Raw genomic sequence first — 25,882 nt, forward strand, 5'->3', positions numbered from 1 at the left:
AAGATTAGATGATGCGCAGCTAAGAGAACGGGACTGACATTTCACATTCTTTTTCAAAGTAAGCCCTGCAGAGTGACAGATGTATCTTGATGTCAGTTTTTATAAGAAAAAAAAATTCATTAAGCAACTTGCATAGCTCTCATCTGACTGCAGCATCACATGAAATTCCATCTTATACCCTTACAACCTATCACTGTCTTCATATCTTAGCACCTTTGAAGATATCAAAAAAAAAAAACAAACACCTGCAATGACCTTGACAAAATGATGATCATCACCTCAAATGAGGAGAAGAACATACTTTTTGGACTTTTTGTTCTGCACTTGAATGTAATTTCTGACTTTGGAATAACACCATGTAGAAAGAGTGGGTGAGACAAAATCCACTAGCATTCTACTAATGAACAATGGTATATTAATCATAAACACTGCCTTTAGCTAGTATAACATTTGCACACATAACTGTTGAAAAAGTACCTCTTTGGCTAAAAAGTTGTTCATAACCAAACACATTTGCTGTATTATAAAGTCCAAGCAGAGGGTGTTGGACAAACTGCCATATCATAATAGTAATACCCATTTATTAACTAGGGAGGCCCAGTCAATACACAATCCCTTTTCAGGGGCAACCTCAAAGCAATGACTGGTTAAGTGACATGCTTAAGTTCACACAGTAGGGAAATGAGAGTTGCAGGAATCAAACCCTGTAACTGAGGAACTACAGCTTATAGCCTTAACATTCCTCACTGTCAAATAATTACAAACATTCAACTCAGACACAGACAGTAAGTTCAACTAACATCAGTGCAGAGGAACTCCGCCACCAGAAGCATTTTTAAAGGATCCATTAGTAAAGAAGAACTTTTACCAAAGTATCCCAGTCAGGGTCTCTATTATGCTTGTAAATGATAATTCTGAGCTGTAGTAACAGCAGTTCCAGTTTTGTATCCATTTTTCATCTACTAAAATCTATTGGATAAATAACCAGATGTCATCAGGACTGGGTTGATGAAAATGATAATATGGTTAAAGACCTGCTTAGTTGGAAAAGAACTTAGTTCACATGACAATGTGATATCTCATGTTAACGAGATAAACATTCACACTGTCTAGAGACTTGAACCAAGATGTCAGAATGAAATGGTGGTAATGCAAGACTGAGAGGTCTATTTCCATATTAAAAACAAAAAACGTGAAGTATCTTCCAGTCTACAAAGGCAATTTATGGTTGAACTTCCTATGGTCACACTCACATAAGATCATAAGATGGTCCAGTCAGTCATAAAGGGAGATTAAGCCATTCAAGCTAGAAATGGAAGACATATTCTAAGATCTGCCTGAACTGACTCCTTTCTGGCAGAAGCCAGTATTATGTTTGTTTCTTAATATCTTGTCATAAGAGTTCTTCCTGACAACTGTGACCACCAGTAAAGATATGATGCACACCATCCAGAAGAACAAGAACACCAGATTTGTGTGAACAGATGCCATACCAGCCTGTAGTAGGGATGAATAGGAGGAGATGTTACTGAAGGTCCACAGGTGTGCTGTTCAGATTTGTCACCTTGAGCAAATTACAGAAGATTGAAGGATGCAGACGTCCTTGTCATATTCCAGAAGGGAGCTATGTCAGTGTGGGAGGATTATAGACACATTACCTTACTGTCATACACGGCCCATATCCTTCTGGATATTCTACTGTCCGTCACTGAAGAAATCATGCCCAAATCACAAAGTACATTCTTACAGTCTTGTGGGACAGTAAAAAAACACCTTCACTTCCAGGTAAATACAGGTAAAAGTATAAAGAATATCATAAAGGCCTATAAGAGATTTCAGTGATATAAGAAAGGAATCTGACCCCATCAATGTTGAAGCCTGTTGGAAACATTGCTGATATGTGGCCACTCTAGCAAGTTACTTTTGAGTCCTTGAGACTTTTGCTTGATCATGGAAGTGACATCAGTTTGTACCGTTGTTCAAGATACTGCTCCATTATGCAATGAGGTCATACATGCTCATATTTGGATACATGATGTCATCATTCTTTCAGGAAAACCTGGCTAGGCTTAGAAAGGCCCCCAGGGTATTAGCCTAGTAACACTCTATGAATCTAAAGTATGTCTTCACCCCAGCTTTGTCCTTTTATCTTTTTATGAGCCACCCTAACCAGCTTGAACAGCCATGGAATACGGAATGAGTTGCAGGCACTTCTGTCTTGCATATTTGCATATAAAGAGCAATGTTTTTGTGATGTCTGTCATTGACTTACATTTAAAGGATGAGATTATCATTTTTGTGCCTTGGAAGAGCAACTATCAGGTTACAGCAGATATATTTTCAAAAGCATAAGGGTGCCAAGGGATGTCAGACTTGTTGAAAAGACAAGTGTACTTTATTTGCCCACCCAAAATCTTTTTAAATGGCCAGCTACAGTTGACAAATAGAGGACCAGTTCTGCAGGCAGTTTAACATTTCTCTTACCAGTATCCACTTGTACTTAACAACCATATTCAACTCTGGATCTAGTGCACTGCATTCTCCTAGGGAAACTGCTTTGGCTATCTTCATTAATAATGCTGTACAGGGGGGATGAAGACAGGGGTACGTACTTCATTTGTCACATCTACTCTTCCTTATGCATGTGAAACATTACTGACTTAATGACATTATCAAAAGAGCTTGGACTGCTATCACCAACAATGTCTGCACAGCTTCCTCTGCAACATGTGGGAAGTTCACTTTCTAACATCAATGTTCTCATTACAGACAGTATTGCATGTATTTTTGAAACTGTCCTAAATGATCAGCTATGTTCAAAGGTTCATAGGTTCATAGGTTCATACTAGGCTATCTGCCCTAGGGCATTTATAAGCCTAGCCAGAATGTGTTTGGCTTTCGCCACCCATTTTAAATTTATTTTGCTATGCCCTTTTTCGAGGTTAGTATACTGTGCCTCTGTCTAACAGTGACACAGAAGTGATACCCGGGGTAAACTTACGATCTCCCATCCACTCATCAAGATTCCTCTTGAAGAGAGTCAATGAGGGACTCTGCCTAACCTGGACTGGGATTTTATTCCAGAGTGAAGGGAGCCTCTGGGTTATGAATCTGTCCCTCCAGCATGTCCTGTTTATTTCAGTGCTGAGGTTCAAGTCTCTCGAGCGTGTAGCTCGATGGGATATGGATTTTCTGAGGTGCAGCATGTCCATTAATTCCGGGTTGGACATGGCTTTATACGTCAGGCACAGATCGCCTCTGAATAGGTGGTATGCCACTGAGTAGAGCTGGAGTTTCTTTAACCGGGCAGCATATGGCACATATCCTGTAGTAAGGCTGAGACTAAACAGTAGTTTTATGTTTGGGCTTAGCTCTTCTTGGAGTTCATGTAGGACGCAGCCCGGGACACCGTCTGGTCCCATTGATGCTGTGTTTTTTGCTTTGGAGAGGGCGGCTCTTCCTGAGCATCTGAGATGTCAGAGGGGCAGCACTCTGCTGGGATAGATATTTGCCCTTTTGGTGGGGGGGGGGGGATTTGCGCTGAACCTGTCAGGTAGGATGTTGGCAATGTCTGTGGGTTCAGTGTATTTTTTGTCATTTTGGACTAATTCTGAGCATATCTGGGAATTATGTTGGACTGAAATGCTACCTTTGGATTAAAAACTGTAAGCTATCCAAGCTGATTCTTTGTCCATAATTTAGTCTATGGAAGTCAGAGGAAATGCTACAAAGATACAGTGAATATATGCCTCATGGAATATAAAAACTGAACCAGTAAGCACCAGACTTACATGGATGCAATTTTTGTGTTGGCTTGCATGCATGTGCAAGTACAAGATTCTACTTTTTTGTGAGCTTCTCTGCTGAGCAGAATACACAAGAAAAAAGGTTCATATAGATGATCTGACTAGTTTTGCAATTCTGAAATGCATAGTTGCACCAGCTAAGCAGTGCTTTTGCTGTTTAGCGAGTGTAAAAACTTAATATAACAGAAAAAGTGTGTGTATGTTTCTGTTTGTGTGTGTGTATGTGTGTGTGTGTGTGTGTGTGTGTGTGTGTGTGTTTATGTTTCTGTGTGTGTGAATACGTGCTTGCATGCATGAAAGTGAGGTGGGTGTGAGTGAGAGAGAGTAAAAGTGAGAGCAATCGAGCACTGGCAGCAGCAGCACTGAGGAGATTTACTTACCGCTCACCTCTTAGATCAAGTTATCTGGATAAAGTCTAAAATAAAGGAGTAACAAAGGCTCAAAACAGGAACATATTCCTGTTAAAAAAATCACAAAGCTGCTTGGATAACAGGACATGTGCTAGCATGCATTTTCTGATGTGCAAGTGTGTGTGTGTGTGTGTGTGTGTGTGTGTGTGTGTGTGTGTGTGTGTGTGTGTGTGTGTGTGTGTGTGTGTGTGTGTGATTGTGTGTGTGTGTGTGTGTGTGTGTGTGTGTGTGTGTGTGTGTGTGTGTGTGTGTGTGTGTGTGTGTGTGAGTGTGTGTGTGTGTGTGTGTGTGTGTGTGTGTGTGTGTGTGTGTGTGTGTGTGTGTGTGTGTGTGTGTGTGTGTGTGTGTGTGTGTGTGTGTGTGTGTGTGTGTGTGTGTGTGTGTGTGTGTGTGTGTGTGTGTGTGTGTGTGTGATTGTGTGTGTGTGTGTGTGTGTGTGTGTGTGTGTGTGTGTGTGTGTGTGTGTGTGTGTGTGTGTGTGTGTGTGTATATATATATATATATATATATATATATATATATATATGTGTGTGTGTGTGTGTGTGTGTGTGTGTGTGCATCTGTGTGACAGAGGGAGACACAGTGAGACTGATGGACCAGTGACAGCAGTAGATAAGAGGTGTGTGTTCCTCTTGACCTTTTAGCCCAAGAAATGTGGATAAAGGCTAAAAAAATAGGAACAGAATTTTAAATGTCGCACTTATAAAAATCACAAATTAAGTTAAATAATAGGATTTGTGTTAACCTGAATTTTCTGAAGGAAATAAAGTCTGAAAGTCAAATGTATATCATTATTCAGCAACTTCCATCTCCAATGACTGGCAAAAAATCACACATTTTAGCAGTAAGGGACCAAAAAAATAAAACAAATATCTAGATATTTTTAATAATGATATATTTTGGATGTAAAATGCTTCCTCCAACACCATTTGCATATACTACAGCAACTTTGAAACATTAGGAGGAGGAACTACTTTACATCAAAAATATATAAAAAATATAGTTATAAAAAATATAAATAAGTAAAACACAACAATTTTATAGATGGCCCATTCTCTAAGTGCAATAATGCCCTCCAGGGTGTGTTTTATTGTGTAAATAATACCCTTTTAGGGGTGTTGAGGCCCTCCGCTGAGGGCGTTATTTACACAATATCACACACCCTGTCGAGCATTATTACTTGCCTACATTACTTATCTATTAGCATAAAGTGCAAAGGAAAATATAGAGGCTACAGTCATGAAATATGATTTCTACCCTCCAATGTGCAACAGAAGGAGGGACTAAATATTACAATATGGTTTCATAATAGCACGGTACCTTTACTACAACCTGTACATGCTGTTTTGCAATTCACATCAGATATCTCAAAATAAGTGTTACCACAAAATACTGTTATGCTATTAGTGTGGTCCCTATTTTTATTCAATAGTAGAACTGTCTGCAGTCATTGTAAAATGCTTATGATTTCCATTCTCATTTTAAAATCCTGCATCATGCTGTCCCATAATGATAAAATCCAAAGACAAAATGTCATAGCTCCCCTCAGAAAACTAAAGATCCAGACAAAATACTTTTTTTGTGCAACCTGCAAAGCCCCAGTGACAAGGAGATGGATTTGGTGAGTCACGTCATCTAGGTACCAGAAACACCCAGTGGCTGAGGGAGGTATTCCTCACTTCTTGTCTTCCTCCTGTCAGAGGTAGACATGAGAGGTACTCTCTTAAACTCTCTCAGGATGTCAAGATATCCAACATAATTTAAATAAAGGAGTTTAACAACAATGCATGCTTCAGTCCATTCATATACAAACTCAAATACTTTCTTTACCATTGCCAGATGTTGCTCCTTGTCTGAAGATACAAGTTTGGACACTCAGCTCCTCTCAAAAACAGCCACCCAAGAGGCCACAATGTACTAGTGAGAGCAGGATAAAATTCCAACTTATTTTGGTACTTTAGAAATGCATAGTACCAGAGCCCCATTCTGCATCTTAGTGCCAAAAACACCCTGGTTCACAAAGAGTTGTTTTGGTTGGTCATACTGCAGCTCATCTTCTATGTCTATCAGAGGTTACTGGATGTGCTCTTGGATCTTCAGTAAGTTTACTTACCTACACATAAAAATTGCCAGAGCATCCAGAAATTTCCTGCACTTCAGAATAATAGCTAGTCATTATCAGTTCAGGGCCCTACAATTTGGCCATGCATTAATAGTCACTTATTGCCATCTGCAGAACGTGAGTGGTCTCTTACTTGGACAACTGATTTCTAGTGCTGCATACAAAATACAGACTCATCCAGCAGAAGAAACTATTATTCTGATTGTCCCTGAGGTTGGAGGCCTTGATCAGTCTGACAAAGTCACAACTCCAACCCAGAAAGAATATTTTGTTTATTTTTTACAAGGTTCTTGGGTTAACGCGACACAGAACATAAAATCAGGGAGGTTATCTACATGAGACTTACAATCTGAAGAAGTGATGTCTAAACAGGGATTACCCTAAGAACCTTATAGATGCAGAATACACACAAGCTCCAGATGATGAATGGTCTGTTAACAATCATAATGATTCCAGAGAAGACAAATGTTTATCCACAAAGTTAGTCAACTAAATTGGAAAATTTGGAAAAATTGGGAAAACTTCAGAAGCAAGACAGAAACTAAAGCTAACAGTTTGCCTGTCTCAATGCCTAAGTAGTCCCAGACAATTTCCTATTTTTATTCAGTTTGAATATAATGTTTTCCATTTCCACAGTCATGTACTTATAGAATGGATGTCAAATAAGCCAAACTAAGTCTTTTGACATGACATAGCTGTCAAGTCAGTTTAGGTTTTAAACTCTACAAATGTGTGCAACACTGAGACTCTAGCTTTACTCTTTAACAGCTCTGCTGCATTTTTAATGACAATCAATTACATATTCTGTACTGCAAGATTTACTGGAATCGACAACAATTTTATTTGCAGAGGTTTTAATGCTAAAAATATACATTTAAGTAAGCTTAATATAACCTTCTGTGAGATTTACTGAAAACAATTGCAAACTTCATTCAACCTCTTACTTTTCTCCTCTGACAAAAATATATATCTGTGTTAATTTAGTACAACTTTTTAATACCATGCATTGGCAAAAATACTGTCTCTTCAAAGATTAAGTTGTACACTATGACCTCCAAGTACTTCAGTGTGACCAACACTGGCAGACAATATTATGAAACCTGGGATATATTTTTTAACCTAGGTAAATGTTGAAATTGATAGTTGTGCTAACTAGTGACTCACAATACAGTTAGAATACAAACATCAAATACATCTTCTGACATGGATAAGTGGTACTAAAATGAGTGGGTGTGGTAGGTACTGGAAGCACAATATAGTTACAATGTATTTATTATTAGTACTAATTAGTAATCATTAGTATTAATGAGGCGTGTCTTGTACTGTAAATCTGAAACCAAAGTTGCGGCCATTTTCTTTATCACTAACCATATTTTAGTCTTTTCTCCATTTAACACTACAGAACAAAATGTTGCTTTCTGGAGCCATCTTAAAATAGTGTTTGTCACTTCCCAGATGCCATAAAAGTACAAAACAAAATGTTGCAGTTCTCAGATACCATGGCCAAATTCCCCTAGTAGTATAAATGCCACCTCAGGTCTCACCTGAAAAGAGGCCGCAGCAGTAAAATGTCAAAAGTTGCTTTATAGTCATTTTAAAATGGTGCATTTTTCTTCTTTGTGATAGAATACAAAGAAAAGTGCCATAACATTAGTAGAATGTTGACTCTGCTTTCTGGAGTAAGTTTTGTATTGATATGTATTATTTCCCCATTCCATAAAGTGCAAACCAAAATGGCACATCTCCAGCTGGGAATCCCCCATCAGGTATCACAGAAAGGATTTTGTTCTTATTGAATAGTACTACAGTATTAAAAAGTATTATGCTGTATGCTAATGTCCTGTTACTATAATGAGCATAGCAAAATGCTACAGTTATAATCAGGACTCTTTCACAGGGTGCTTTATTATAGTGGTTGCCACCACAGGAGGAGGTCTGTGTTGCTAACTATATGTAGCTCTTCTTCTTCTTTATTCGGCAGTATGGTATCAAGTGCTGCCTTTTATTCATTTTAAAATGCTACGTATGGTTCCCCATCATTATAAAATCCTACTTCAACTTCAGTAAACTTTCCATTAAAAATAATATACCCTTCAAAACATTCTCTAGCAGGACATTTTAATTCTAATGTATAAATATCTCTTAATAAGTTCAAAAAAATTATGCCAAAAACAAGGGAAGCCACCCTGATTATTAAAGGAAAGTAGCTCAAGGCAACATGAAGAAATATTTGAGATTTTGTAGTAGTTACATGCAACAGGCTCCCTGAACAGATGTCATTTATGCAACAATGACAAAAGATTCATTAATACATGGTGCAAATATAAGGACAATTTTTAATTATTAACAGGAGAAAGTTACTCATTGGTTAATCTCACTGGAGTAGCGTATAGACTGGATGTCTCACTAGAGTAATATATAGACTGGATGTCTCACTGGAGTAACATGTAGACTGGATGTCTCACTGGAGTAACGTATAGACTGGATGTCTCACTGGAGTAACGTATAGACTGGATGTCTCACTGGAGTAACGTGTAGACTGGATGTCTCACTGGAGTAACGTATAGACTGGATGTCTCACTGGAGTAACGTGTAGACTGGATGTCTCACTGGAGTAACGTATAGACTGGATGTCTCACTGGAGTAACGTATAGACTGGATGTCTCAATGGAGTAACGTGTAGACTGGATGTCTCACTGGAATAACGTATAGACTGGATGTCTCACTGGAGTAATGTGTAGACTGGATGTCTCACTGGAGTAACATATAGACTGGATGTCTCACTGGAGTAACGTGTAGACTGGATGTCTCACTGGAATAACGTATAGACTGGATGTCTCACTGGAGTAACGTGTAGACTGGATGTCTCACTGGAATAACGTATAGACTGGATGTCTCACTGGAGTAATGTATAGACTGGATGTCTCACTGGAGTAATGTGTAGACTGGATGTCTCACTGGAATAACGTATAGACTGGATGTCTCACTGGAGTAACGTGTAGACTGGATGTCTCACTGGAGTAATGTGTAGACTGTTTGTCTCACTGGAGTAACGTGTAGACTGGATGTCTCACTGGAGTAACGTGTAACTGAATGTCTCACTAGAGTATTGTCTAGACTGCATGGGACAATTTACCATTTTCTGCCACTGTTGTCCACAATAAATGAGGCAGTGTAGATGGAACTCATTTCTTGAGTAAGCCTCACGTGTCATAAGTTCCAGATATGTGTCAGGATAAGTCTTGATAAATTATATCTAATACATCAGCGGTAGATAATGTGTTGCACTGGAAACAAAGGCAAGACTGTAAAATGTTGTATGTGTTTACTGCATTTAATAAACACGACAATGACATTTTCATGACAATGCTATTATTGTCATCATCATCATCAACATGGAGTAATGATGATTTGAGCTCTTCTCTTTGTTACCGATTTACCAGACGTAACAGAGAAGGGATTCATCAAAGAAAGAAGGCATACTGCATGTGTGAGTTATGAGGTATAACTGCAGGAAATAGGAATATTTTCTGTTTTGTACAAAAGTGAGGGGAGTTTTGGCTGTGGTGTATAAATGAAAGCCTGTGCAGGATTTTTAGGAATATGAATTTTGAGGAGCACTTGTAAAACAAAGGGAATAATTCATGTTCTCATTCTGCCTTTGAACTCCACTGCAAGAATAACCGGGTTTAAATGCTCACTGACAGTGATCTGGGAGGCTTTCTTTGTCTAATAAGATGTTGAAATACAGACAGATTGAACAATAACAACAGAATACAGTGAGTTGTTGCCACATTAAAGATGGTACTTAGGTTCATAGGTTCATAGGTAGGTACTAGGCTATTGGCCCTGGGGCCTATACAAGCCCAGCCAAAAAGGTACCCTGGCTTTTGCCACCCAAGAAAATTATTTTCCTGTGCCACTGTTGAGCAGAGCCACAGAGGTGTTCCCCAGGGTGAATTTCCTATTTCCCATCCAATCATCAAGATTTTTCTTGAAGAATGCTAAAGAGGAGCTTTGTTTGATATATATAGGTAGTTTATTCCAGAGTATGGGAAGTCTCTGGGACAGGAATCTATCCCTCCGGCATGTTCTGTTTATTGTGGTGACAAGGTTTAGGTCCCTAGAGTATGTAGCTTGGAGGGATTGGGATTTCTTTAAGTGGAGCATGTCCAACAGCTCTGGGTTTGATATAGCTTTGTATGTTAAGCAGAGATCACCTCTGAGTAGTCAATATGTGAAGGAGTAAAGCTGGAGTTTTTTGAGACGGTCTGCGTAGGCTGGTAATCCTCTTTGTGAGGTATTTCTGTGGCCTTTCCAGTTGTTGTAGATGTCTTGTGAGGTACATACCAAAAGGGGCATTGTACTCTATAATGGGTCTAATAAGTGATGAGTAGAGGGGAACAATGACCTCTTTTTTTCTGGATGAGAAACCTTTTGTGATGAGGTGTGCCACGTAGAAGGATTTCCTGACTACTTTGGTGATGTGATTATCAAAGGAGAGACTACTGTCCACCTGTGTCCCAAGGTCTCTTATCACACTTTCAGTGTTAAGTATACTACTGCCTATGTTGTAGTTCATGGGTACAGAGAAAAGGGGATGACAATGTACTTTTTAGCATTGAGCTTGAGGCCATGGCTTTGACACCAGGCATCTGTCTCAGTGAGGCCCTTTTGTAGGATTTCCACATCGTTAGGAGTTTTGATTATGGCTCCTAGTTTGCAGTCATCTGTGAACTTTGTTAGCCAAAGACCTTCTGTGTTAGCCTGTACTTCAGAGAAGTAGATACCAAACAGGAAAGGACCCAGGACTGAACCCTGTGGTACTCCACTTGTCACTGGTCTGAAGTCAGATTTGGAGTCTGTTACTTTCACAGTGTGGGTTCTGTCAGTGAGCCAGTTGGCAACCCATCTTGTGACATAGGGATTTATACCTAGTTTAGTGAGTTTATCTATAATTCCACAGTGGGGGATGGTGTTGAAAGCCTTTTGAATCAGCCACTGGCTGTGGAGTGAGAGCCTTCAGACAGGAGTGTGGCATATGTGGCCCCACTGTATACATGTTTTCTAGGGTCTAAATGTACTTGCTTCAGCATTAATATGTGTAGCCTATTGGTGAAGCAGCTCCAAGCTGACCTGCAGCACCCCTTTACTAAACTGAAAATTGAACAGAGCTATTAAAATTACTATTAAATTTAAACAAAACTAAACTAACAGTATTTCTCTTCCAACCCAGAAATCAAACTATTACAACTTAAAATATTATCAGTCAATAACACTAGAATATATCATATCATCCTTCAAAGGAAATCTGAAAACTTATTTTTCACTCTGTTCCTTGAAGTAGCTAAAGCATTTGACTCTGTATCCCATCAAATTCTTCTGCATAAACTATGCTAACTAGGACTTGACAGCCTTCTCTCTCTCCTGGTTCTATAGATGTCTCTCTGTAACAGGCTGCAGACAGTAAAATGGCTGAAAGAAGAGTTACAATTCATACCCTTCTCAGTTGGACTGCCATAGGGTTCAGTCTTGGGTACTATACTCTTTAACATTTTTATTAATGACCTCTACACTGCTACTAATGACACAACTATCATTCAATATGCCGATGATACTGCATTGATAACCATAGCTAAGTCCCTCTAAGAACTTCATGAAAAAGACCCCAAAAGCTTTTTCATCTTAAGAACCCTAGCTCAACAATTCTTGCTTCCTGCTGAATGATAAGAAAACCAAGTTATTGCTTTTCACATCAAAATCTGTATCTTATACAAAAAATAACTTCTCTATCACTTCATCAAACAATACTCCTGTTGAACTTCTGTCTCACACAAAGCTGCTATAGACTCCTATATGGTAGCAAACACTACAGCCACTACATATCTAGTATCTTTGATGTTACACACTACCCCAATCTATACCAGCCTTCAGCAATCCCTACTAACCAAAAACTGAACAATGCTATGACAAGATAGTTAATTTGACACTAACCAATCTGATAAATCCCCCCACTGCCTAGTCTTAAAACAATTAGGCTGGCTAGAACTTCCACACTCTCTCTCTGTCACTTAGTTAGCTGCTCATAATATAATGTACAAACCTCCAAATTGTAAAACACTTTAAGCTTAGTGGAACTTTGCATCCCTGCACAATCACTATGCTCCATGGAGACGTCACTATTAAGCACGACTAAAACACACAACTCTGCTGGTCTATCCTTGTATTCAAATGATGTCTCCAAAATTTGGAATTCTATTTCTATCCCTATCATTATCAGACAGCAAACAAACCAACCTATCCAGATTCAAAAACTTACTAAAACAGCACTTTAAAAACACTTAGCTCTGCACTTGGCACTTCCCCAGACTAGGCCACTCTGGCTCTTACATGATTTCATTATCCTAAATACCTCAACAAAGCGTACGCCCTTACTGGCATTTCTACTGTCTTTACTTCCCTGTGACAAGTTTTTCCCTCCAGCAAAATTCCAGCTCATACTCATTATTTCAACTTTACAACTTTATTTTTCTCTATATCACACACGCATGCACACAACTCACCTTTCCTCACCTGCTCTCTGTTTTCTATTATAATCTCGTCTCTGATTCTACTCATTTCTCCCACGACTGGTCTCTATTTCTCATTCCCTTGAATGTAAATTTGTAATCTGATATTTTAAATCTCAATGCATGTGCCAGTTGGCCTTGTATTAATATGTAATGACTATATTTTGCTGATTGCAGATTGCCTCTAGTATAGCTGCTTTTTTATTGTAGGTCCATATTGTAACTTTAAACTTTCTCTGCTGTATTAAATTGTTTATTTTGTTACTGCAGCGTTTCTCCTCAGGCTGCTGCTTCAGTAGGGCTACCACAGCCTAGGGGGGCTATTCCCAATCAACAAATCCAAAAAAGAAATAAATCTATGAATAAATGCAGAACTATTGGTGATGATACCTGAACATAGCTTAAAATTCAGTCCCCTTGTTATGCAGCCAACTCAGATAAGTATCATAAAATCATCAGTCTTTATCTCTTGAATAAAATATGTATATGCCTTATCTGATGTTTGAGTATAAAACTTTCAGTGCAACTTTATACATAAGTTGTATGATTATGCTGACTGTTCTATAGCTATGTAACATGCTGTACAAACTACCTAGTGTACTTAATATGGAGATCGCCTGGTAAATTATATATAACTCAGTGCTATATAATATATTTTTATTGTTAGTTCATGCTAACTGCATCTGGAAATGTATGTAATTTAGAGCTTTTATCCCTTACTTTGACTGAAAATGGGCTTTGCCCAGTCAGTTTTCCCAATAATCAATGCAAATAAATAAATAACTAGTGCATCTGCTATCAGGTTAGGCTGTGTTTCAGAATGGGAAGCATTCAAAGGGCATGCTAGGAAAGGTTTGCAGATTAGCTTTGTGTGGTTCTGAAATTGAATAAAACAAGGGCTGCATAGGGGTTACACTTGGCATATGAAATGGGGTTTCCTTAAAATACTGTCTACTCACCATTTTTTGGGGGGGTCATTTCTCAGTTATTATTTTGCTGCATTTTTAATGTTTATAGCTCATGTTTTGTAGAGCCTCTGAACAGAAAATATTTTTATTAATTTATACGAAACTATATTCTGGCTCTAGATGTTGAGTAGATGAAATTAACACCATGAGATAAGAATGAGAAATTGGAGGGGGTAGACTGTGTGAATGAGAGAAATCAATAACCACATAGTTCTCAAACATAGTTAATGTTGCTGAAGTGTGGGAAAACTTTTGATGATTTTTATTCTTTACCAGAATTCATGCTTGGCCTGAATAAAAACAGAATATGTCTGCAGGCAAAATACTGTTATTTGTAGGAAGCAGTAGGCATTTTTTGAATTTTGTTTGAGTACAGTACATTAAATTAAGTGTACTAGAAGGATAATTGCATAATTTGAGTATCTGCATTTCCCTAAACGAGGACTTAAGTATTTACATATGACAAGCCGTAATATGAGAATACTTCACCCTTGGTGGAGTGAGGTATGAAGCAATGCCAGTAATCCAGTATAGTTCTGTTAAGGTTTAATGTCCTTTTGTACTGAGGTGAAAGCACAGTAAATTCTAAAGTGATCATATTTTGTAAGCAAAGTGAGAAAAATGTATGAAGTAGAGATAATAAGCATATGGCAACACTATACCTCACTGCATTGTAATGCCATTGGTTATATGAAGAAATGGGTGTAGTGCATGACAGAATTTGTTAGTATTGTAATTTCATGCCTTCTCCAGTTCTTTAGAAGCACTAATACCTTTCTTTACATCTCTTTTTACTGCTTATTGTTAAAGTCCCTCTTCATGCTACATAATACTTACGTTTTTCCTATAAGCAATTCAAATATACAGAGTTTAACACCGTTGTTCTTTTCTTTCATAACTCAAAAGAAAGATATGAGCATTTTCTACTCTGTAATTCGCCTTATACCTTATGTGTCAAGAAATAATAAGAAAAGGGGCATTTCAATCTTTATTTGCAGTTGAGTTAAATGCATCAGTAAATTACTGCACTGGTTTGTAATTGAATACAGATAACTTGTACCAGATGCTATAGCTTGCATTACTTCTTGACAATTGGCAGATTCATTGGAGACAGACAAAAGATTTTGATGTTACTTAACATTCTCAACCCCACTCAGACAAATATTTTAGGTACTTTGGTGCAAACATCTTTATATCTGTAGCTTGCAGAAAGTTAAAACTTGTTTCAATTTGCATTAAACATCTTTTCAAGACTGACTTGCATGTTTTTTTTTCTGTCTGACAAAAGCTTGCTAACCAGCTAAGGAATTGACTGACTGTTTCACTGAATGAATAGCTAGCAGGGAGTTGTGCCCTTTGTGCTAATATTTAAAATTCCATAAAGCATTAGAAAACAAAAAACTTTCATTCTAAGTGTGCAAACATTCTGTTAGCAGATGATTTCTGTTCATGCTGCCTTGTCCAAGATTATGGAGAGGGACATAAACATCAGTAGAATGGACAGATGAGGCTAGACACTGAACGTTTGATGCTAGGTATCTGTCCCATAGGAAATGGTGGGTACCACCATTAGGCACCCACAAAAGTCTATCATTCATTGAAGGGAGGTGCCTGATACGGCCAAGTCAGGGGTATAGCCATTGTGCCATTATTCTTACAATCCTTACTTTTGGCAAGGACCTGAAGTGCTGTGAAAACCTACTGCTAAAATATAGTCTGTAAAACTATATCAGAAACAGCTGATGCCAATTTGCTTTGCTTCTAACTGCAACATTCTTGATGTACACATTTAGACAGATTATGCTTAGAGCAAATACGTGCATTACTTAAGAGAGCTGTAGACGGCAAGTGATAGCACAATATGTGCAATAAAATGAAGAGGAATTGCAGAAAAAAATGCAGATAAATGCAATGGGCTGTATCACACCCCTGCTTGTTGTTAAATTAAATTAGCAATATATAAAAGAAAGGTTAAAAACAACTTTTAAACTATTGTGTATACGCAGTATGAGTGTGTGTGTGCGCGTGTGTGTGTGTGTGTGTGTGTGTGTGTGTGTGTGTGCGTGTGCGTGCTTGTGTGTGTGTGTGTGTGTGTGTGTGTGTGTGTGTGTGTGTGTGTGTGTGCGTGTGTGTGCGTGCATGTGCGTGCGTGTGTCTGTATGTGTGCATTTGTGTCTGCTTGAGTATACCTGTGTTTCATAATAAAATGTATTATGCATCACTACAGCTCAGTTTCATGCAATGTCCTTCATGTGAATCCTTGCCCATCTCTACATCTCTAGGCAGAAGGAGAGCTGCTTCAAGAAGCATCAGAACTTCACCATATACTTGCATCTTTAGCCAAGGTATGTGTCTCTCCCTTCTGCTATTCAGAACCGCAACAACCTCATAGAAACAATGCAAAATGTTCCTTAGTAGCATTCATTTACTTTAGTATCACCTAAAAATTAGAGAAAGCTAACATTTCCTACTGAACTGGTGTTACAAAAGAAATAAATACCAAGTGTATTTTGCAACACAGCAACTGATTAAAACCCTCTTATTTTGCATAATGTCTCTACATATTAATGTCATTCTTAAAACTGGATCTACTTCATAAGTATACTAGGCTGATGACCACTGGGGTCTTTACAGGTCTAGCTGTGCAACCCAACTCAGTTAATTCCCCAAGTTTCTTGAACACATATATGGTAGGGTATGTTAGAAGAGAGGCAGCTAAGGGTTATTTGAGGGCATATTAAATGGGGACTAGGGATGAATTTGCAATTTCCTATCCATTGATCAAGGTTTTTTTTTTGAATAGGGTCAGGAATGAACTCTGCTTCACATAGCTTGGGACTTTGTTATGTAGAGCGGGGATCCTTTGAGGCACACTGGTCTCTCCAGCATGTCTTGTTTATGTTGCAGACAAAGTTCAGGTCCTTACATCTAGTGTTTCTGGTACTGTTTGTTTAGTGGATGTGCAATAGATCCATCAGAGCTGGATCTGAGGATGCCTTATATGCTAGACATAGATCAACTATCAGTAACTTGTCGGAGATTGAGTACAAAGATAGGACATTAAGGCAATCTGTGTAGGACAGGATATTCATACCCTGGATTCCCCTGGTGAGGAGCATTTGAGGGCATTGCAACTGTGCAAGTGTCGGGATAGATACATGCCAAAGTAGGCATTGTACACAAAAATGGGTCTGATAAGGGCTGAGTAGACTGGCACTATAAGTTCCTTGGACCTGGATGCCATACCCTTGCTTATGAGTTGGGCAACTTAGAATGATTTTCTTAATGTCTTGGCTATGTGTTAGGTGAAGGCCAGTTACTATCTACATATGTTCCTAGATCCATAACTATCGTGTCAGCTCTTTGGGGTGTTTTATTGATGAAGTAATTGGCTTGGCTGGATGATTTCCCAAAGGGAAATATAATGCATTTCTTTGTATTGAGTTTTAATCTGTGGCTTTCGCACTAATTATTTGTTTGTGTTAGACCCTCATGCAGGATGTTGGTGTCATGGGGGGAAATCTATGATAGCTCCCAATTTACAGTCATCTGCAAACTTGGCAAGCCAGAGGGCTTTGACATTAGCCTTGAGTTCCAAGAAGTAGATGCTAAACAGGAGTAGGCACAACATGGAGCCTTGGGGTACTCCACTCGCGACTGGTCTCTTGGTGGAAGTGGTGTCACCGATCTCCTGACATGTTTGGTTTTATCTGTGAGCCAGCTGGAAATTCAGCGAGTTACTTAGAGATTTTTGTCTAGTGTTGAGATTGCTACTATATTATCAATTAATCTAAACTATTATTGTCTTACAAGCCACTTCAAAATCTGTATGCAGTTTTCTCATGTTGATTATCTTTTGTAGCCCCTCTCATATCTATCTTCTGTACTACATTGTTCATGTAAAACTTTATTAAATGAATTCTGCAGGTCTTGTATACTCCTTTTCCATGCATCATTATGCATACCTTCTTTTTCTTCTTTATGGTCACACAGTTTCTTCTGTTATTGTTTGCAATGTGTATATGTATATATATTTATGTGTATGTATATGTATGTCATATTTATAGAAGTGAATACAGTAACAGAGATAAAACAACTGGAACTGAGATCTTTAGAAAAGGGTAGGAGCAAACTATATAGGAAAAATCAGAATTAAGGGAAGAATACATACAGGAGAGGAATGAGGTTTAAAAGAAGGCAGGACTTCAATAAGCTATGTAAAGTTTGACTGAAAACGATTGAGTAGATTATAAGTGATGTATAATGTTTGCAACTGGGAGTGTGTCAGTATGGTTTGTGATGTAAAATGCTTGTGACTAGAATTGTGTTGGTGTGCTTTATTTTCATTTATATAAATGTATGATTGCTCATGTCTTAAATGATGTTTTAATAAAGATGTTTCTTGCTTAAAAAAAAACAAACATGTTGACTGGAAAATGTATAAAGCACCGTTAAGTATATGCAGTATGGAGCATGGATTATATTCTCACAGGAGTTAACTAGACAGTAATGTTTTAACTGACAATCAAGCTTGCATATATGGAGGTTGCCTGAAAGAAACAAACCAGAAAGTTAGTTCTTCTCCCAGAGAATGATTTAAAGGAAGACCATGAGAGCGGGAGATCTTAGTCATAGCTAACATGTGGAGCATACCTTGTGGAAGTACTTGTTTTCACAGCTAACCTGAGGAGTATTTTGTTTTTCCCTGCAAAACTAATTGGACTGTCATTTGTGAAAATAAACCTGTGTTTTTGCATACGTCCTGTCCTGAGGAACTTGACAAAGAAATGTGCAACAACATCAGCAACTAATTGTGCTGGCCATTGTAGCTGCCAACCCCTGGACTGTGCTGCCTATTAAGAAACTAACCAGGAAGGATGACCTAGAGTCCTATTTAGTGGCCTTTCAGTGTTATGCCACCGCAAACCACTGGAACCAAACAGAAAACAGAAAAATCCTGTCATTCCAGCTGACAGGAGAGGCACTGAAAACATATATGAATGTGGAAGGAACTTAAGCAAGAACATTTGCTAAGGGCTGGTATATATTTTCTGAAGTGCAAAAATAACATTTTAACTGGAATTCTGATGTGGATAAACCATACTTTAAACATACTTTCATGCTTTGACTTGAACCTTATAACAACAGTAAAGCAAAAGTATTAACTATTTAAGAAGTAAACAAGTTTAAAAGAGCTTTGCCTTATAATACAAGAATATGAGTACTTTAAACAGATCTCAAGAACTCTGGTAGGCTAGTAACTTTAACAGGATGCTTTTTGGTACAATATTTGAAACTGATTTGTCTGGCTCTGAGAAGGAAAAAGCAGCAAATAATGTGTTTGTTTGTTACAAATTCAGGAGGCAGGTCAGATTGCTAAGCTTTGTGCAACTGAACAGAATGCTAGTGGTGGAAATGTTAACATAGAAAAGTATACTTTAGATGAAGTAGTTCCTATGAAGTGTGATAGTACTATGACCAGGATAATTCAGTGAGCCTGTTTTGTTATGTTACAATCAAGTCATAAAATGAGATTTTAGAAGGATGAGAGGTTCAAACCCTGCTAGATTCTGGAAGAACGATTTCTGTTATCAAGCATCAGCTGGCATATAAGATATGATTAGTAACAACTAAAACCTAGAGGCAATATATATTAATGAGAGAAAAAAGTATGCCATCAACTTTTAGAAACTGAGAGTGTTCTAGAAAGCTGCTATATCTTGTGACTGTGACCCATAATTTAAATCATGATATAATAATAGGAGTCTTTCCCCATATTAAAGAGCTATGGAAATGTAGGAGAAGGGAAAATCTATAGATACAGTGTAGTAGGCTTAATAAGACAAAAGGTTGGGAAACATTTTAATATGCTAGTTCAGTATAAAAATGGGAATGGAAGAGCAAGGACTAACAATTCAGAATCAAATCCAGGCAAAGGAAGATGGTATAGAAACTAAATAAAATGAGCTAGAATTTTGGAGTGGTTGATGGTAGAAAGGATCCTGTTTCTTTTCAGAAACATACCTGAATGGCAGAATAAAAGAAACTCTAAACTGTACAAAATGTCAGTATAGGAACTGAAAATAAACTTACACAATACACTGAAGTGAAAATCAGTTTAACAGACATGTATACACAGAAATTTGCAGGAAATGTTTGCAGAGAAACAGAGGCTAAAAATAGAAAAAGAAAATCACTTGAGTAAGGAACCTCAGAGTAAAGTGAGTACATAAAGTTAAACAGGAGAATGCTGAGTCTTGAGCCTGTTTTTGCTAGTGCTAAGATACAGGAAAGAAGTAAAACGGATGACGAATTTGTTCTATAACTAAGTTTGTCATGGCAGAGCTGCATAGGAAAGGAAAAGAAAGTGAGGTTGTGGCATCTAACTGCCACTGAGGTAGATGAGGTGCAACATAAACATGAGAATCATAATCGGCAAACAGCCACAATTATGAGATGCCTAGCTATATGCATCTTTAAGTCAACAAACTTAAACATTCTTTACAGTGTTTTCAAGCACTTAATAGTGGCTGCCTCACAAACTGGGTCATATGCAATAATCCTGTTGTAAATTTCTGTATACCTATCTAATCATCAAAACTTGCCTTAATGGTTACCAAAGAAATACTTTGTTTGATCTGTAGTGGTAACGTCTTCCATAGGCCAGGAATAAACTGAATATTAAGAAAATGCAACATTCAAGAGGTCTGTACTGCTCGCTGAAAAAGTAAAGCAGAAAGTAATGTTTGCTTAATACTAGTCACTGCACAGGAAGATGTTAAGAAGTGAAAATGTCATTGTTTTTAAGGGAAGAAGCTATACAATCCAGCTCAAGGCAAGTTACTTAGGAAATTAACCCTGAGTTATTAGTCTTATAGATACGTTCAACATGACAGAATGAGAAGATGATACTTTACATTACAAGGCTCAAGGAAAATGTACCACCTTCTCTAACAATATAACTTAACCTCTTCCTGTTCTGCTTTACACTACATACCTTGCTCTGGCTATAATTTTCAGTCTGATTCTTTCAACATGTCAACTGTGTCTACATATTGTGCTCTGTGAGTCACTTTATACATAATGTATCTATTTTGTTTATGCCCTCAAGCAAACTCTGATATTTACTTTGTATATAATATATGTATATATGGTGTTTTGTCGATCACTCTCGATGTATTTACTGTATTTACCCCCATGCTGAGACTGAAAAAAGTCCATTAGGTTTAGTGCTCTTACATAGAATAAGTAAAGAAAGGAAACAGTTCTGCATCGGTTTCTAGTGACTAATCCTTGTAAGACACCAGTGATAAAGCTAGTCTGTTGTCACAAAGCAAGAAAACTAGCTTCTGTAATGGGATGTACAAAACTAAGGCAAGAGTATTAGCCAGATAGCACTAGCCAGAAATAATGAGAAAGATAGGCAACTCATGTGATTCTTGTCCAGAATGCAAAAAAAAAAAAAAACCTGCAACCCATCCTAGATATTAAAATCCCTTCACCCCAATGCCTACCACAGTTAGATGTATTCCTGTACACATTATGAGGCCATTAGAAAAATCTAGTAATGGGTCTCAGTATATGCTAGTCGTTATTAAATATGCTACCAAATTTCCAGAAGCAGTGTTACTACATCAAGTAAATACCAAGGTTATTATCATGAACTTGTATAGTTATTCTGTTCAGTGGTTATCCCTAAGGAAATGCTTAACTCATTAAAGCCTATGTGGTTTGGAATATCACACCTTTAGCAGCCTAGCACATCTTGTATTCCAGAGCATTTTCTGAAAAATAAACGTAGAAAGTAGAAGATAAAAAAATGTAAATATTTTGTGAACAATAAACACTATTAAGACAGCACAAATAGCAATGTTATTAGTAAGAAGTTTTCTTTACAGTGGTAGTCAGTGAATTCATAGTTTTTCCATACATGCTATAACACATTATAGTGTATGCAAACCAAAAATTATATTTTTTGCTACAATTTCACAAACAAATGGTCATATTTTGGAGCCTGTGCAACCTAGACATGTATTGTCAGAATATTTTGTTAAAAAGACATAATCTTTCACATGACAACAAAAAATTCCTCCATGTGTGTATGCTTATTGAGATATTTACAGAAATATGAGATCACATGCTTAATTGTATAATTAGCAATATAAATATCACTGAATGCCTCTCAGAATGTACAATTTACAGAAGCTAGTTTTCTTCAGCAATATCTAAAGTTTGATGTGATGTCATGCAACAGTTTGCAAGTCACTTGCTTTTTGAAGTCTTAAGTACATATGGAAATATTGTTTATGTTCAAAATTATTAACAAATAACTAGCAGTATATCCAGTAAAATGTGATATAAATGGACATTGAAAATGAAGTTACCTGTCTCTTACCATGGCATATCATACCATATGAATCAAAAACATGTAGCATACATCATTATGAATATATGAACATAAATATGAAAATATGAACAATAAGTGACAAATAGTGATCAATTTCTCTACTGCAGGACATTCTTAACTAACAAGCTTACTGTCATTTTGTTAATAACTCCTTGCAGTTTCTAATACTGTCTATTATTAACTGGTAAGTTATTTAGTTTAAGAAGCCAGGCCCCAAAATATGAGTGGCCGCCATAAGGAGCTACTATGGGAAGGAAGTGGAAATATACAAACAAGGCAGTACTAATCAAGACACTCTCTATCAAATCTATTGCATCAGTTATGCCGGTATTTCAAAATCCATCAGTTGAAGACATCTATTTGCCAGCCATGGACTGACTTGTTATTTTATTATTAATTTCCTATTTTTTTATTATTTTTATTATTACTTTTTCTTTGTTGACTGGGTTAGTCTCACCAGGCTGGTATCTACTTTTTAGGGGAGATCCAAGTGCGTAGTTATACTACTAGGGGAAATTTGGCCAAGGTATCAGGAATCTTCCCCTATTATTTGGAGGACTCTTTGTGAGGTGATCACTAAATGGTGCTAGTTAAAAAGAAAACTGCTGTTACACTTTACAATAACTGAGACAGAAGAAAATGCATTAAAATGCATTTCTTCTAAGCTTATATCAAGATGGGCACAATATTACAAAAAGTTGTAGATGAAAGAAAAGTATGGACTGGAGGCTGGGCAGTTTATGTAACTTTAAAAACAAAAAATAACGGTTATAGCATGTGCCTAATGTGATAGTAATAAATGAAAATAAAGAATTAAGTATTGGAAACAACCAAAAGCATGTTTTTTTTCTGTGAGGATAATCACATTTAATCCAGGATTATGCAAAATGTATTTATTTATTTAACATTTGTTAACTGGGAAAGTCCGACTTGGAACAAAGCCAATTTTCAGAGGAGACCAGGGGGAGAAACGCTCCAGATGCATGTCTTTGTAAGAATGTAAAAATGAAAGTATAGGCAGTGTGAAGAGTTTGGCATTCCAGAAAAAAAACCCCTTTAAACCATATTGTAGTAAATGTGGAAGTTAACAGCATTTTGGCTTGATTGCCCAGCAATTCATGAAGAAAGACAAAGTGATGAAAATGAGTGGGAATAACAAACTTTTTATGCAAGAAAAGGTGGAAGAGAATTATGAAAGGATGGGATGGAGGTGAGAAATTACAGGGAAAAATATAGAAAATGATGCAGTGGATAAAGTCTGGAAACTAATAAGTGAAAAAGAAACACATATAGACATAGAAAGCAGGTTTGCAGTATCAGAAACAAATGAAGAAGAGGAGGGTGGTGTGAGCCCTGAGTCAGAAAAAGTTGGTGGTGGAAAAGTAGGGCTGAAAAATGAAGTGAAAAAAAAAACACAAGGGAAAATGTTAATATAAATATAGCATCAGTGAATATGATTAATATGAAAAGTAATGTTAGAAGAATAATGAAGCTTGAATGGTGTGAAAAAATAAATACGGAGATGCTTTGTTTACTTGTCATAAGATGTACAGATAAAAGGAAAAGGGAGAATTTCAGATGATGTGAAAAAGAAAAGTGTTATGGACCACTGAGACTGAAAGATGTTCTGGTTTTGCAATATTACTAATGATGAAGAGATTAAATATTAGATATAAGGATAGTGGTGGCAGGGAGAGTTTTAGTGTGTGGTGTAGGAAAGCATAGAACGCATTCAGAATAGTAATAGTTTATGCATAGTGTAAGCAATTTAATTAACAATTATGTAATTTATGCATTTTGTAAACAAAAGAAAAACTGTTTGAGGAAATTTGAAATTATGTTATAATAAATATGCCTGTTATGGTGGTGGGAGACTTTAATTTTAATTTAAGAAGGAAAGATGGAAAATATCACAAGATGTAAAAATGTTGAGATAGGATGTAAGTAATGATAGGTTAAGAATAGGTAAAGGGAGAGAATATACTTATAAGAGGGGGTTGTTTAAACAGAGATTGATTATGTATTATTTACAGATGACATGAAAGAAATAAAAAATTGAATTAGAGAAGTTGTCAGATCATAGGACTGTATGGGTAATAATAGGAGTGAATGAATATACACTAAACTCTCATTTAAATGGCACCTGCGGGGGTTGGTAGATGCTGGATAACTGCAGTTTCTGGTTGTTTGAGAGTTATTATTAAAAATAGGCCTGACTAATACTGTACCCTATACTATTTGTTTGGTTTGACTTGTTCACAGGTCGGAGAGAGAGCAAATTTATTCCTGTCTTCCTTTTTAAAAATCAAAAACTCTAAGAACATAAAGTATGTTTCTGCGGGGGGGGGGGCAGAAAATGCAACACATGAAAATTGTACTGTATTTCTTCGATTTTTTTTGCGGTTTGCTTAAGAGTGCCGGTTGCTTGAGTTCAGGTTAACTGTGAGTTTACTGTATAATAAAAGAAGGCAAAGGGTTAAAAAATGATAGGAAAACTAACTGGAGCGAAATGTCTTAAAAATATCATATGACAATGACAATGAATTCATTTTATGGCAGTTTGACATACTGGTGTGGACAATGTATAAAGAAAAGTTTTAAAAATATATACTTAAACTGAGAGAGAGAAACAGCAGTGGAAAAAAGAAAAATCATATATAATAAAAATAGAAATGTGAAAGTATTATTGATAGGGGCAGGGGGAAGCCTTGAAGAAGAATACAAGAAATTAAATATACCAAAGAAAATTGGAAAGAATTATATTTAAACAAAAGTATTATTTGAAAGAGGGAAAAGAAGTTTTCCTATTCTAAGGTAAGAAATTAAGATATGATACAGGAAAAATAATGTAATGAAAGATGAAAAAAGGCAGCTAACAAGAGTAAATTATGGATACAGTTAAAAGGTATATGCAGAATGGTTTACTATTAAAATGGACAGAATTCACACAAACTGGGAATGGTTGAAAGGCTGATTTCCAGATCATGGAAGGTTGAACTGAAAATGGTCGGCTCCACAACATTGAATGCTAGTATGCATTCGATGTTGTGAGGTCGATGTTCTATCTGGAGATTGCGGTACCGTATTGAAATTGGGAAATGTATCCATTTACTTACTGTAGTGTGATCTTGGAGTTTGTATATATAGTTAGTAGGGGGGTGTGGGGACACAGCCCACTACATGGGGGGGAGGTTGCAGGGGGGCTTGCCCCCTGCGAAACGTTACTTGGGAGTGACTGGAAGGCAAGGTATGCTGGGTAATGTCGACTTTGTCGAATGTGATGGGTCAATATGACTGGTTTTGCTATTGTTGCCTGTCCAATGTTTTTATTTTCTGTATTTTATTTCGATGACATGCTCACTCGACAGCATCCATTTTGGGATTTCAATAGTATATCATGCATAATATATATGAGGAAAATAATGTAACACGGAGTGTATGGAAAGTAAAACAATGATAAAAAAGGAGGCAATAGAAGAAATGGAAAAAAGAAATGAGAGGAAAGAGTTAAAAAATGCCATAAAGGCAGGTAAAGAAGAATCCACACCAGGTCCAGATGGATTAGCATATAGTTTTTATAAAAAAATGTAAGGCAATGAA

This window comes from Protopterus annectens, chromosome 4.part1 (assembly GCF_019279795.1).
Source record: "Protopterus annectens isolate FY-2018-M chromosome 4.part1, PAN1.0, whole genome shotgun sequence".
Lineage (NCBI taxonomy): Eukaryota > Metazoa > Chordata > Ceratodontiformes > Protopteridae > Protopterus > Protopterus annectens.